This window comes from Tursiops truncatus, chromosome 3 (assembly GCF_011762595.2).
Source record: "Tursiops truncatus isolate mTurTru1 chromosome 3, mTurTru1.mat.Y, whole genome shotgun sequence".
In the NCBI taxonomy this organism is placed as follows: Eukaryota; Metazoa; Chordata; class Mammalia; order Artiodactyla; family Delphinidae; genus Tursiops; species Tursiops truncatus.
The window spans coordinates 38,978,107-38,990,638 of record NC_047036.1 but is presented as its reverse complement, the minus strand read 5'-3'; positions in this window follow the sequence as shown (position 1 = coordinate 38,990,638).

Sequence of the window (12,532 nt, the reverse complement as noted above, 5' to 3'; positions counted from 1 at the left end):
GTTTTCTCGAGCTAGGGGAAACACGACTTACTTGCTTACTTTACTTATATTCACTATACTGGATAGCCATTACAAATGCTAATTCTTTTCACTTTAGTTCCATGGGGCAGAATAAGCTGGTATAATGTTTTATATGGCCTAGTAAATATTCCTTATACTATTGCTGCATTAATCACAAAGTTCTTTGTTGTCAAGTATCATGTTTTTAGTGGTTCTGTATAGTACCTCATATAATGTGAGCATTTAATGACAATGATATTTCAATACACATGAAATTTGAAATGCCTATAAAGACAGATACCACTCTTGTATGGCATTACTCTCATCATTTCCTAAATTGCATAGAAAAATGAAATGACATAGGTTCTTTTCAAAGAAACCAAATTATTTACCTTGTACTCTCCCCTTCTTTGAGTTGTAAAATCAAAACCAATGCACCATGTGCTACGAGAACCACAAAGGTATAATCCCATGTCATAAGAATTTTTAAATGTTCACTATTTGAACTGGCTTTCAGTATTAAGAAGCTGTATTCATTTAAAGAAAAAGTTTACTCTTTATGGTGATATTTTGCAGACTTATTCATAAAAAGTAAAACTGTATCCAAAATGAATTACTGTTGCTGGCTGTTTTTCTATTCAACCGTCTTTTTTTAATCATCTTTTCATTGCTCATTGAAGGACTTTGCCTATAAAATTTTAAGAAGTTACACTTAAAATAGGTACATACACTAGAACTAGCCTCTTAAATAGGATTTAATGTGACTATTGATAGCATAACATGTAGTAATAAAAAGTATAGTTCTTATTGCAGCACAAACATATTTGCATCGTTTCATATCCTGTGTATGTTTTGTGTAAAATTTACTTCCAAGAAACATAGGAGTCAACCCTTTTTTAGAGAATTTAAGAATTACATTGGAGTTAAAATAGTATTCCAGATTTTCATCAGTATTTTAAATATATATATCTATATTTAATGTATTTTTATCTGCTACTGAGAAATCCATTTTTTCTTGAAAGATATATGTATACCAATAAGTAAATAAATATTCAGAATTATAGTGAGTATCATGTTTTGAGCCAAGAATATAGAATTAATAATTGAGTTGACTCTTAATTAGCCCAGATGTCAAGTGAATGAACAAGACATAGTAGATGACATTATGGAATGTTAACAAATTTAAAACATGGGGGCTTCCCTGGTGGCGCAGTGGTTGAGAGTCCGCCTGCCGATGCAGGGGACACGGGCTCGTGCCCCGGTCCGGGAAGATCCCGCATGCCGCGGAGCGACTGGGCCCGTGAGCCATGGCAGCTGAGCCTGCGCGTCTGGAGCCTGTGCTCTGCAACGGGAGAGGCCACAACAGTGAGAGGCCCGCGTACCGCAAAAAAACAAAAACATGGCAAGGTAGATAATTTTATCATATTTTTTTTAAAACAAAACTTTCCTCCATATCTGTATTGTTTTGTTTTTAAGGCATGCATCTAAATATGCTTTTTCAAAAACATTTTTTTCAATGTGCAATTAGTTTGCTTAATTTGCAATCTAATCCCAAAAGTCAGATGTTTCTGTGTTTAATCTACAATTTTAACCTTTATTCACATTCACCTTCATGAATTTAACTGACAGCAATCATAAGTATATTTCTCCTCTACCAAATCATTTTGATGCCAAATTCTGCCACCTTGGTATATATAACTAATGATAGATTTGGCTTTTCAGGCTATTTATTTCCTTTTTGAACTTTCTGTAAGTTTTTGTTAACTCATGATATACTACTTATATTTTCCTTCTAGATCCTTCCTACTTCACAACTGCCACCTGTCTCTCTTGGAGCACTTAGGCCCACTAATCTTTTTATGTTATCAGCCTTTTAAAAATTACATAGAAACCCACAACTAGAAAGTCAACAACTTTTTGATTGTCCCTCTCCTGAAAAACTGAGGAGTCAATTTGAGTAGCTGGAAGAAATTGATGAGACAAATAAATAAGAGCAGAATATGCAAACTAAAATGCCTAGAGAGAACAAGCAAATAATGAAAATGAACAAAGAAGACTCTGTGTGGGACATTAGGGAGTGGTAGGGACTATGGCTAATTGGAAGCACAAGTTCTATCCAGAGAGCTGCTGCCACACAATCCCAACCAATTAACTTTAGCAATATCAATTACGAATTACTATACTTGTGGTTCTTAAAAGCTTCAAATAACTTATATTAAAAGAAAAAAAAAACACCTTACATGCAAAATTATATTCCTGACACACCTGACTCAGAAGAATTTTATATTTTAAAGAAATTCATAGGCCAGCCAATAATCCTATGAGTCTAGGGATACTACTTGCAAAATTCAAATCAATTAATATTCCCTGATAGCATGGTAGGCATTAACTAATGACTTTAATAAAGTAAGAAAATGATTCTTGAAACCAGTAATTAAATTTGGCAACTCAAATATAAACAGAATACTAATGATGGCTTTTTTTCTAATTAAATCACTTGAGGCTGTATGGGCTCTTATAGTTCATCTGGTTAACTCTCATTAATCCAAAATCTCCTTTCCTACATCCCTAAAGGAAAAATACCTTTCCTTAGCTTGAATATTTCCAGGAATAGAAAGCTGATAGCCCTTACAGCAGCCCATGCCACTAAAGAATGGCAAACATGAGATAATTTTCCATACCCTGCTCTGGGATCCATCTCCCACGGGTCCCAAAATTCCTCTGGACCAATGCAGAACAATAATAATTCCTTGAGAGCCATTTATTTGCTTAACATCATAGTTAGCCCTGTACATATCATCTCATTTAATCTTAAAAATGACTCCAAGTTAGATATTATTATTCCCACTTTTGAGGTAAGAAATTGAAGCTGAGAGAAGTTAAGAAATCAACCCAGGGATAAACAGGTAAATTAAAACACAATTCTTTTTTGCTCCTGAACCTTTAAAAGTATGGAGTCCAAATCACTACACTTCTGATTCTGAATCTCTACCCAATTACATGGCATATTACTGATTTGCCACTGAAACAAAATTTGTGCCAAGAAATTTGAAGCGCAAAATTGATTTTTGATACAATTGTATATACACTTTGTATACATATGAGGTCTGCTAGTTGGAAAATTGAATTCAGCAAAGTCATAAAGTACAATAAAGGGTGCAGTAAAATTTATTGAAAGTATGATACAGCATTACATCAAGTTCATAATAAAGAAAGACTGTGTTTAGCAAAAGTAGAGAAAATGTTTCTTCTTGAATATAAAGGAGATCAAGTCAGAGCCACCTGCTAACTCCACATCTTAAGCAAAATTACTTAATTTGACTTCTGGTTTCCAATTCTGCACATAAAGAGCTTTAAGTCATCACTGCTGTCCTTACAAGAGAAAAAGTTGAACAAATTCAAAACTTTTCTTAGATTCATCAGAGAATTGAAGCCACAAGGCAAACTGCTGTCCCCAAAACTGGTGAGACAGACAGGTGGGTCGGGAGAATCACAGCTTACTGGAGAAGCAGCCCAGGAATAGAAACATCTGGTGGAGCCAGTTCCAAGGTAGGAAAACACAAACTGTGATTGACAAATTATAAAAAATAGAAAGACTTCCTTGCTTGCAGATCTGCTTTACAAGAAACATTAAAGTTCTTCAGGATCTACACAAAGAAATATCAGAAGTGGAATAAATGACAGTATTATAATATTCATTTATTTTCTCCTGTTTAATTGCTCTAAAACATAACTACCTAAAGCAACAATAGGAACATTGTATTATACGTTTATAGCACATGTAATTGGAAAGTTATGACAAAAATATCACAAAGATTGGGAGGGAAGAATTAGGAATATAATGCTGTAAGGTCCACACATTACACTTGATGCAGCAAAATTTTGTTAAATTTAGACTCAGATTAAATAAAAATGTATATTATAACCTCATAAATCAATACTTTTTAAGGAAAAGAGCTATAAACATGTCAACAGAGGAGATAAAATGAAATTATGAAATATGCTCAATTAGTGAAAAAGACAGAAAACTAAAATGGAACAACTAAAATACAGCAAGCAACGTGATAGTTTGATCCATTCATATCATAATAACTTTAAAGGTGAATGGTTCAAACACACCAGTTAAAAGATAAAAATTGTCAGACTGTATAAGAAAAATCAATACCCCACCATATGCTGTATTCAAGAAACCTGACTTATTATAATGCTATAGTAAATTAAGAATGGCAAAAGGTATTCCATGCAAACGCTAAGCAAATGAAAGCTGCATTAGCTATATTAATATCAGACAATACAGATTTCAGAACAAGGAATATTATTTGAGATAAAAAGAGACATTATATACTGATATAACATAAAACTCCTAAATGTATATTCACCTAAAACAAAACTTCAAAATACATGAGGCAATAACTGGTAGGTGTGAAAAGAGAAATAGGAAAATAGATATTTAAGGTAACAAACAAATAGACACATAAGAATAAGTAATTCCAATTCTATACAATCTCTTCCAGAAAATAGAAAAGCAGGGAACACTTCCCAACTAATTTTATGAGGACAGCATTATTTTTACAACAAAATCACACAAAGCCATTATAAGAAAAGCCAACCTCAGAACAATATACCCCACGAACATAGATACAAAAATCTGCAACAAGATATTATGCAATCAAATTCAGCAACGTGTTAAAAGAAAAATATGACATAACCTACTGAGGGGTTTCTCAGGTGTGTAAGGTCGCGCAATATAAAATAAAAATCAATGAACGTGGGGCTTCCTTGGTGGCGCAGTGGTTGAGAGTCTGCCTGCCGATGCAGGGGACACGGGTTTGTGTCCCGGTCCGGGAGGATCCCACATGCCGCGGGGCGGCTGGGCCCGTGAGCCATGGCCACTGAGCCTGCGCGTCCGGAGCCTGTGCTCTGCAACGGGAGAGGCCACAACAGTGAGAGGCCCGCGTACCGCAAAAAAACAACAACAACAAAAAAAACAATGAATGTTATTCATCATAAACAGACTAAAGGAAAAAAATATATATGACCTCCTCAACAGGTGCAGAAAATGTGTTTGAAAAGTTTAACATCTATACATGATAAATATCTCAGCAAATCTATAATGAAAGGAACTTCCTTAAACTATTAAAGGGCATCTACAATAAAACCTATAATGGGGGCTTCCCTGGTGGCGCAGTGCTTAAGAATCCGCCTGCCAATTCAAGGGACATGGGTTTGAGCCCTGGTCCAGGAAGATCCCACATGCCGCGGAGCAAATAAGCCCGTGCGCCACAACCACTGAGTCTGCGCTCTAGAGCCTGCGGGCCACAACTACTGAAGCCCGCGAGCCTAGAGCCCATGCTCCACAACAAGAGAAGCCACTGCAGTGAGAAGCCCACGCACCACAAAGAAGAGTAGCCCCCGCTCGCTGCAACTAGAGAACGCCCGCATGCAGCAATGAAGACCCAACGCAGCCAAAAATAAATAAATTAATTAATAATAATAAAAAACCCTATAATGAGCATCATACTCAATGGTAGGAGACTGAATGCTTTCCTCCTAAGGTCAGGAACAAAGCAAGGTTGTACTCTCTTAACACACCTATTCAACATCATACTTGAGTATCTAACCAGTTCTATAAGGCAATAAGAGGAAGGAAAAAAGTTGTATTGATTAGAAAGGAAGCAATAAAACTATCTCAAGTTACAGATGACATAACTGCCTATGTAGAAAATCACTAAAAATCTCCTAGAATTAATGTTTCTTTAATAAGGTAGCAGTATAAAAGGTCAAGTATACAAAAATCAATTTTCTTCCTATAATGACAGCAATGAACATTTGAAGTTTCAAATTAAAAAAAAAAATTACAATAGCCCTCCAAAAATAAATTAACAAAATTTGTGAAGTATCTTTACAATGAAAACTGATGGTCTTATTTAGAAGAGCTAAAACTGATGGTCTTATTTAGAAGACCTAAATAAGGAGAAATAGACTTTTCTTATAGATTGGAAGAAACAATGTAACTAATATATCAATTTTCCCTAACTTGATCTGTAGAACCAGTGTACTCACAAACAAAATCCCAGCAGGTATTTTTGCAGATTTAGAATAGCTGATTCTAAATTTTATATGAAAGTGCAAAGGAGCTAAAAGAGCCAAAACAATTCTAAATGATGAACTAAATTGAAGAATTCACAGTATACAATTTCAGGATGTACTATAAAACTATAATCAAGATAGATGCATATGTCAAATGAGATATTACAGGGAACTTGGAAGTTGACACATATGAACATAGTCAACTGTATTTTAGTAAGACTTTAGCTTTTCAGAGCAGTTTAAGGCTCCTGGCAGGATTGAGGGGACTCTGAGGGGATCCTGAGATTACCCATATATCCCCTGACCCTACACACATATAGCATCCCCCATTGCTGACATCCCGCAGCAGAGTGGTATTTCTTGCAATTGATGAACCTACATGGATACATCATAATTACCCAAAGTCCATAGTTTACATTATGATTCATTCTTGATGTTGAACATTGTATGGGTTTCCACAAATGTATAATGACATGTGGATAAACCGGGGAAATCCAAATAAGATCTGTAGTTTAGTTTATTGAATTTTACCAATGATAATTTCTTTTTATATAACTGTTCCATGGTGTATAAGATGTTAACATTAGGAGAGTTTGAGCAAAGGGTATATAAGATAAAGGTATAAGGATATATTAAATAAATAAATAAGGTCAGGATTTGGGGTGCTTTCTTATCTGTGCGAAAATATATAAAATCAGATAGATTTTCCCTTAAAAGTCTTCTTTTTTAAAAAAGTAAATTTATTTGTTTATTTTTGGCTGAGTTGGGTCTTTGTTGCTGCGCACAGGCTTTTCTCTAGTTGTGGCGAACGGGGGCTACTCTTTGTTGCGGTGCATAGGCTTCTCATTGCGGTGGCTTCTCTTATTGCGGAGCACGGGCTCTAGGCGTGTGGGCTTCAGGAGTTGTGGCTCGTGGCTCGCGGGCTGTAGAGTGCAGGCTCAGTAGTTGTGGCACACGGGCTTAATTGCTCTGCAGCATGTGGGATCTTCCTGGACCAGAGATTGAACCCATGTCCCCTGCATTGGCAGGCGGATTCTTAACCACTGAACCACCAGGGAAGCCCTAAAAGTCTTCTTGAAGGCAACAGTAACACCTTATTGATTCAAATACAAATAAATGAAATTAAACTATAAATACTAACAAAATTTTACATTTTCTGAGCAATTTTACATTTTTCTGGCATATAATATGAAATTATCCAAATAAACAAGTTTATGGGTCCTTAACTATAATTACAATAGTCATTTTTAAAAATGTGTTGGATTTTAATAAACCCCAAAAAGCTCACCAAGAAACAATTACTTTTACTAATTACATAGAATATCAGAAAGAGCTTTTCCTTTGCAGAATCATCCAAAATATGGATTTGTATAAAGTAATTTCAATCTATACTCAAATCAGACCTCTTTTCTAAATTTTATTTTTCCAGTTCTAGGAGGTGGAAGTATAATTAAGGACTGAAGCTGTAGATGCTCTTCAGATGTGAAAAAATCTTCAACAGGAAGAGGGGTTAAGAAGTTAAACCACAGTAACAATGATGCATCAGTGAAAGGCATGTTCCTTTTCTCTGGTACGGTTTAAACTAGAAAACCTGTCATTTGAAAGAATAGATGTTCTTTGAGTCATGGGTGGCAACGTTAAGTCACAAGCTTATTCTGACTTCTTAGCCTGAAGCTGAAGTCCTTGATTCTCTTTCTGACAATTCCCCTGCAGCCTTCTAGTGTGCTCTGGTTATACATGCCATAGGGATTATCCGCCAGCAATTACAAACTTTCTTCTGTGTAGGTTCCTGATTTTTAAGTCGACTGACTTGTAATTTTAACTTTTTCCTATTGCTATCTTTAATCTCAGTTAAGATGGAATTCACAGTAGTCAAAATTAAAAACAAAACAAGACAGATTTTGAACTAAATTTGAAAAATGTCTAGGATGTTGTTGACGCCAGTATTATGGAGACTGCGAGGATAAAGAAATATGCAGACATACCACACAGATTTTTATGTTGTGCTTTGCTCTTCAACAACCAGTGTCGCAAGTGATAGAGAAAAGCCTCATAGGCCATTGGAAGACTTGTTCCAGGGGAATGGAATTAAAGATTGGGTTCAAATATATTTGAAACCCTTCCTAAGGATCTGGGGACCCAGATTAAAGGGGACATAATTTGCCCCATTGCATGCATGGCCAAAATCAGAGTGAGAACATGAAGTCAGGTTCTAAGCTTACTGTTCACTTTCCCACCAAAGTCAGCCTACCTCATGGGATTTACTCTTGTCTTCTCAGGAAGTGTTTGAGAGCCTCAGAGGAAAACTTCTTGGAGGGTGGATCCTGTGCCTTCTCTTCAGGTCCCCTGCCAAGTGCAATGCACCTCCTCTTCTAAGTCCTATGAATTTCCCAGGGACTAGCGAGTGCCTAGTCCAGGACCAGCTGTGACACTGTTCCATCTCAGAACAGCTTACTTAACTCTGCCTTGAAATTCAAACTCCCAGCACCCCATGAGGCCATACCTTCTGTGGCCTCTGCATGATTCTCAGACATTCCTTAGATACCCAGCCCTAGCCTTCACCCATAGGTCTGGTTGCAGTCAGGCCTGATTATCTGTCTGTCTTCACAACTAGGTGGCAAACTCCTTGCTGTGTTCCCTCCTCTAGCTGTGTAAAGAAAAGTAAACAAATTTTGGTGACTGACTTGGCAGTGTCCACCTCAAACAAATGGACAAACAAAAAATTAGATGGTGATGAGGGCCTGAAAATGATAGCAATATTTATAATACATTATTGTCATAGAGAGTAACTCAGGTTTGATTTAGATGGTGTCAAAGTCATTTTTGAGGAATGACTTCGAAACTGACAGCTTAATAAAGAGATCTCCTGTAGGAGATTTCCAGGCAGAGAGGACACCAGTACAAAAGCCTCTAGTCAAAATAGGTGGTTTGTTCAAAGAACACAAGAAGGCCAGAGTGTCTGGAGGGCAGTACGAGGGCGCTAAGAGATGCAGCTGGAGAGATGGCCAGGAAAATAGGACATGGGACTTTGTAGGTCAGAGTATGGAGTTCTAAATGCAATGGAAAGCCAATAGAGTTTTAGCATGGGCATGACAATTTTATTTTTCTTTTAAAAGAATCATTCTGGATTTTAGGGGACTGAACACAGGAGTCTAGAAGACAAGTTCATGAAATACTGCAGTAATCCAGAAGAGATGAGGTATGGACTCTTCCAAGAAAGGCAAAAGTTTGCCTCTGGGATTCTCCTTTTCCTAACCTTACACAGGTGACCAAGCCCCCTCCTGATGGCCACATTCCTTCCTTAGATATATTGATGTCTTTCGTCAGGTTAAAGTCAGGTCCTGCTGGGCTCTTTTCCAGGTGCTTTTGAAAATATCTGCTTTGATCCATAATATCCTGATTTATGGTTTAACTCTCTAAGAGTAAATTTATTTTCTAATTCTCAGAAGGCAACTCTGTTAGCAGCCTTCCCGTATACTATCAACTCCAAGTATGAACAAACTCGCTAAATAAAGTTTTAGAATTCCTTTTAAATATTTGTGGAAGTAGAAGAGTTAGGGATATTTTTTTAAAAATTACCCTCCCAGGTTCTTTCCACATAGTTCCACAAAATACAGTTAATAGCATTTAAATTATAACAGCCTAAGAGCTATCAGAGACCTTGGAACTAGTAGCATTAATAATAATATCATCTTAAATTTCATAAAACTTAGAACCTTAAGATTAGTCATCACTTCTACTTCACCGAGTCCTCTCCCATCTAAGTTCAGAAGTTCCCTCTACAATGTTTTATTAAGTTCTTGTGTACCTCATATTGCTTCAGAGAGAGAGGAGAGACACGATTATATAAGAAATAGGTTCTGCCCTCATGAAGCCACTGTCGACTGAGGAAAGCAAACCTTATATCCAATGAGAATACAGTTTGGATGGGCCACTGCTGATCCAACCAATGCTTTTGTGTTAATTAGAAAAAAGGTACCCTTTTATCAAAATACTTTACATCCAGCTTCCCTGGTGGCGCAGTGGTTGAGAGTCCCCCTGCCGATTCAGGGGACACGGGTTCGTGCCCCGGTCCGGGAAGATCCCACGTGCCGCTGAGCGGCTGGGCCCGTGAGCCATGGCCACTGAGCCTGTGCGTCCGGAGCCTGTGCTCTGCAACGGGAGAGGCCACAACAGTGAGAGGCCCGCGTACCGCAAAAAAATAAAAAAATACTTTACATCCATCTGCCAAAATATTGTTGTGACACATGGATATTTTTAGAAAGAAACAGTTTCCTGCCATCTGCCTGAAGTTTGTCTAAACAAATATACAAATACATTTGTCTAAATAAATAAACAGTGTGAATGGTGTCTCCTGTGTTCCACCTGTCCTGTACAACCACACACAGCAGTGCTGGTTGGCTTTTTGCAACAAGAGGATTCCAGGCGAAGAAGGAAGGCAAGACAGAAGGGTCAGAAGGAGAAGCTGCTTGATAGGTCAAGGAGGATGCACAGCTGCCTAAAATTTGATCATCTTAAGCAAAACGTCTTCAAACAATCCTTAAGATCACATATATTCATAGCATTTCTTTGTGATAGGTAAAAGAACAAAATCTCCTTTGGAGAAAGGAACACTGGACATGGAAAGATCCACTGGTTTGTGTAATATTATGAAGTCGAAGCCAGGATCCAGAAATTCTGATACTCCATTGCCTACCTTCCCACATGGCTATGCTGTTTTCTAACTTTCCCATTCCTTCGCAGTCTCAAAATTAATGCTTTTAAAATATAAACACCAAGGTACACCATCCTGAACACTTAAGCCTGTGTCACTTTATAGTATGCAAATCAGAAACACTCAGCAGTTTTTAAACCATCAAAGTCAGTACCATACCTACCTCTCGTAGAAACCCAAGACTCCTGACATTACTGAGTTGTTGTTCCCTCACTAGCTAATGCGCTGGTGCCTGCAGTATCCTTTATTGAGAAGAAAAAGAGAGAAATAAAAAAAGCTTTCAAATAATTTTGAGGTAAAGAGGTAAACATAAACACTTCTCAGAAGTGAAATTCTGGCTTTCCTGAATAACAACAGTACAATAGCAGTTGAAGAGGGTACAAAGAAGAAAACAATACAGTATTTACCGCTGTTTAATAATGAATTGAAATATACTAGCTACCCCAATCTTCAATCTTCTTGAAGCAGACAGGACTTCCATCTGGTGATGGGACTTTCAGGATTTACAAACTCCCATGAAGGGGGATGACTCTAGGGTTAAATGTGGATAGAACCAAAAAGAGATCCCTGAAGATAAACTAAAGAAGGGCTACCTGTTTGGCTGCCTGTTCATTTCCTGATTTATTTCTTTTTACCCATAATTCTGGATAATCTCAATTTAAAAGACTACTAAATACTTACAATCAGTATTCCTCAATAAGCAACTTCTATTTATATTTGTTCAAAATTGAAATTCAGAAATGAGGGACAACATTCTAGGTTCAATGGGCTGGTGTCCTATTTGTTCTAATATCTGGGACAAACATTTTTTCTATTCTAGGTTTCTGTGGGTATAACCCGTCAGTCATTTTATTTTCATCTTACCTTTTCTTCTGGTTCTAGTGTTAACTTTAAAAAAAAAAAAGTCACTTGCTACTTCATACCCACCTCCTCGCCTGCCACCCCAGCACTTGCCATTTTCTGTCTCCCTTTCTTTTCCTTCCCTCTCTCTCTCTGTTTCTTTCTTTCTCTCTCACACACACTTAGCTGAATATCTCAATTCAAGGGGAGAAATTTTCCTACAAAGTTTCAACAAATGAGTTGTGATCCACCGTCTCTGCTCATTTTCTATAGTCGTATAATTTTACTTGCCTTTGTCATTTTTTCTTTTCTACCTTTCTATGCAGAACTTACTTTTCATTAGCTCAATTTTTACTAGAAATTTGTTTCAAATATTGGGGGGTTGAGGCAAGTATCATGTCACTCAAAATAGCTATTCTCTTGCTTTTTTTGATCATTTAGGATTATCAATTTTACACCTAATGCTAAAAACTTGCCATGATGTATTTAATAAGGATATCTTGTGGTTCAATTTTTTTAAATGATTGCATGCCCGGTATTTTCAAGGACACTGTACTGCATGTGGCTTATCCCTACAGATTTGATGTTTTCCAGAGAGACAAGATTATTTTCTGTGATGAGAGCAAGAGTGGTGGTGATGATGACTTGACTCTATTTTGTTTATTTGCTGCATTGTACTGTTGATAAACGTTATGTTGTCAATTAAATTATAAGAAATGACAAATAAAGCTGTTCCTCAAAATGTAAACAAGACCAATGTTCGTTGGTTGGTTCGTTTGTTTGCCAATGAGAGGCAGAAAGTTGGCTTTGTCACAGACTGCTGTCTTCTCTCAGGTATACATTTCCTTCTGAAGGGGTGTGTGCAATTTTAAGTGTAATTTAACGGTG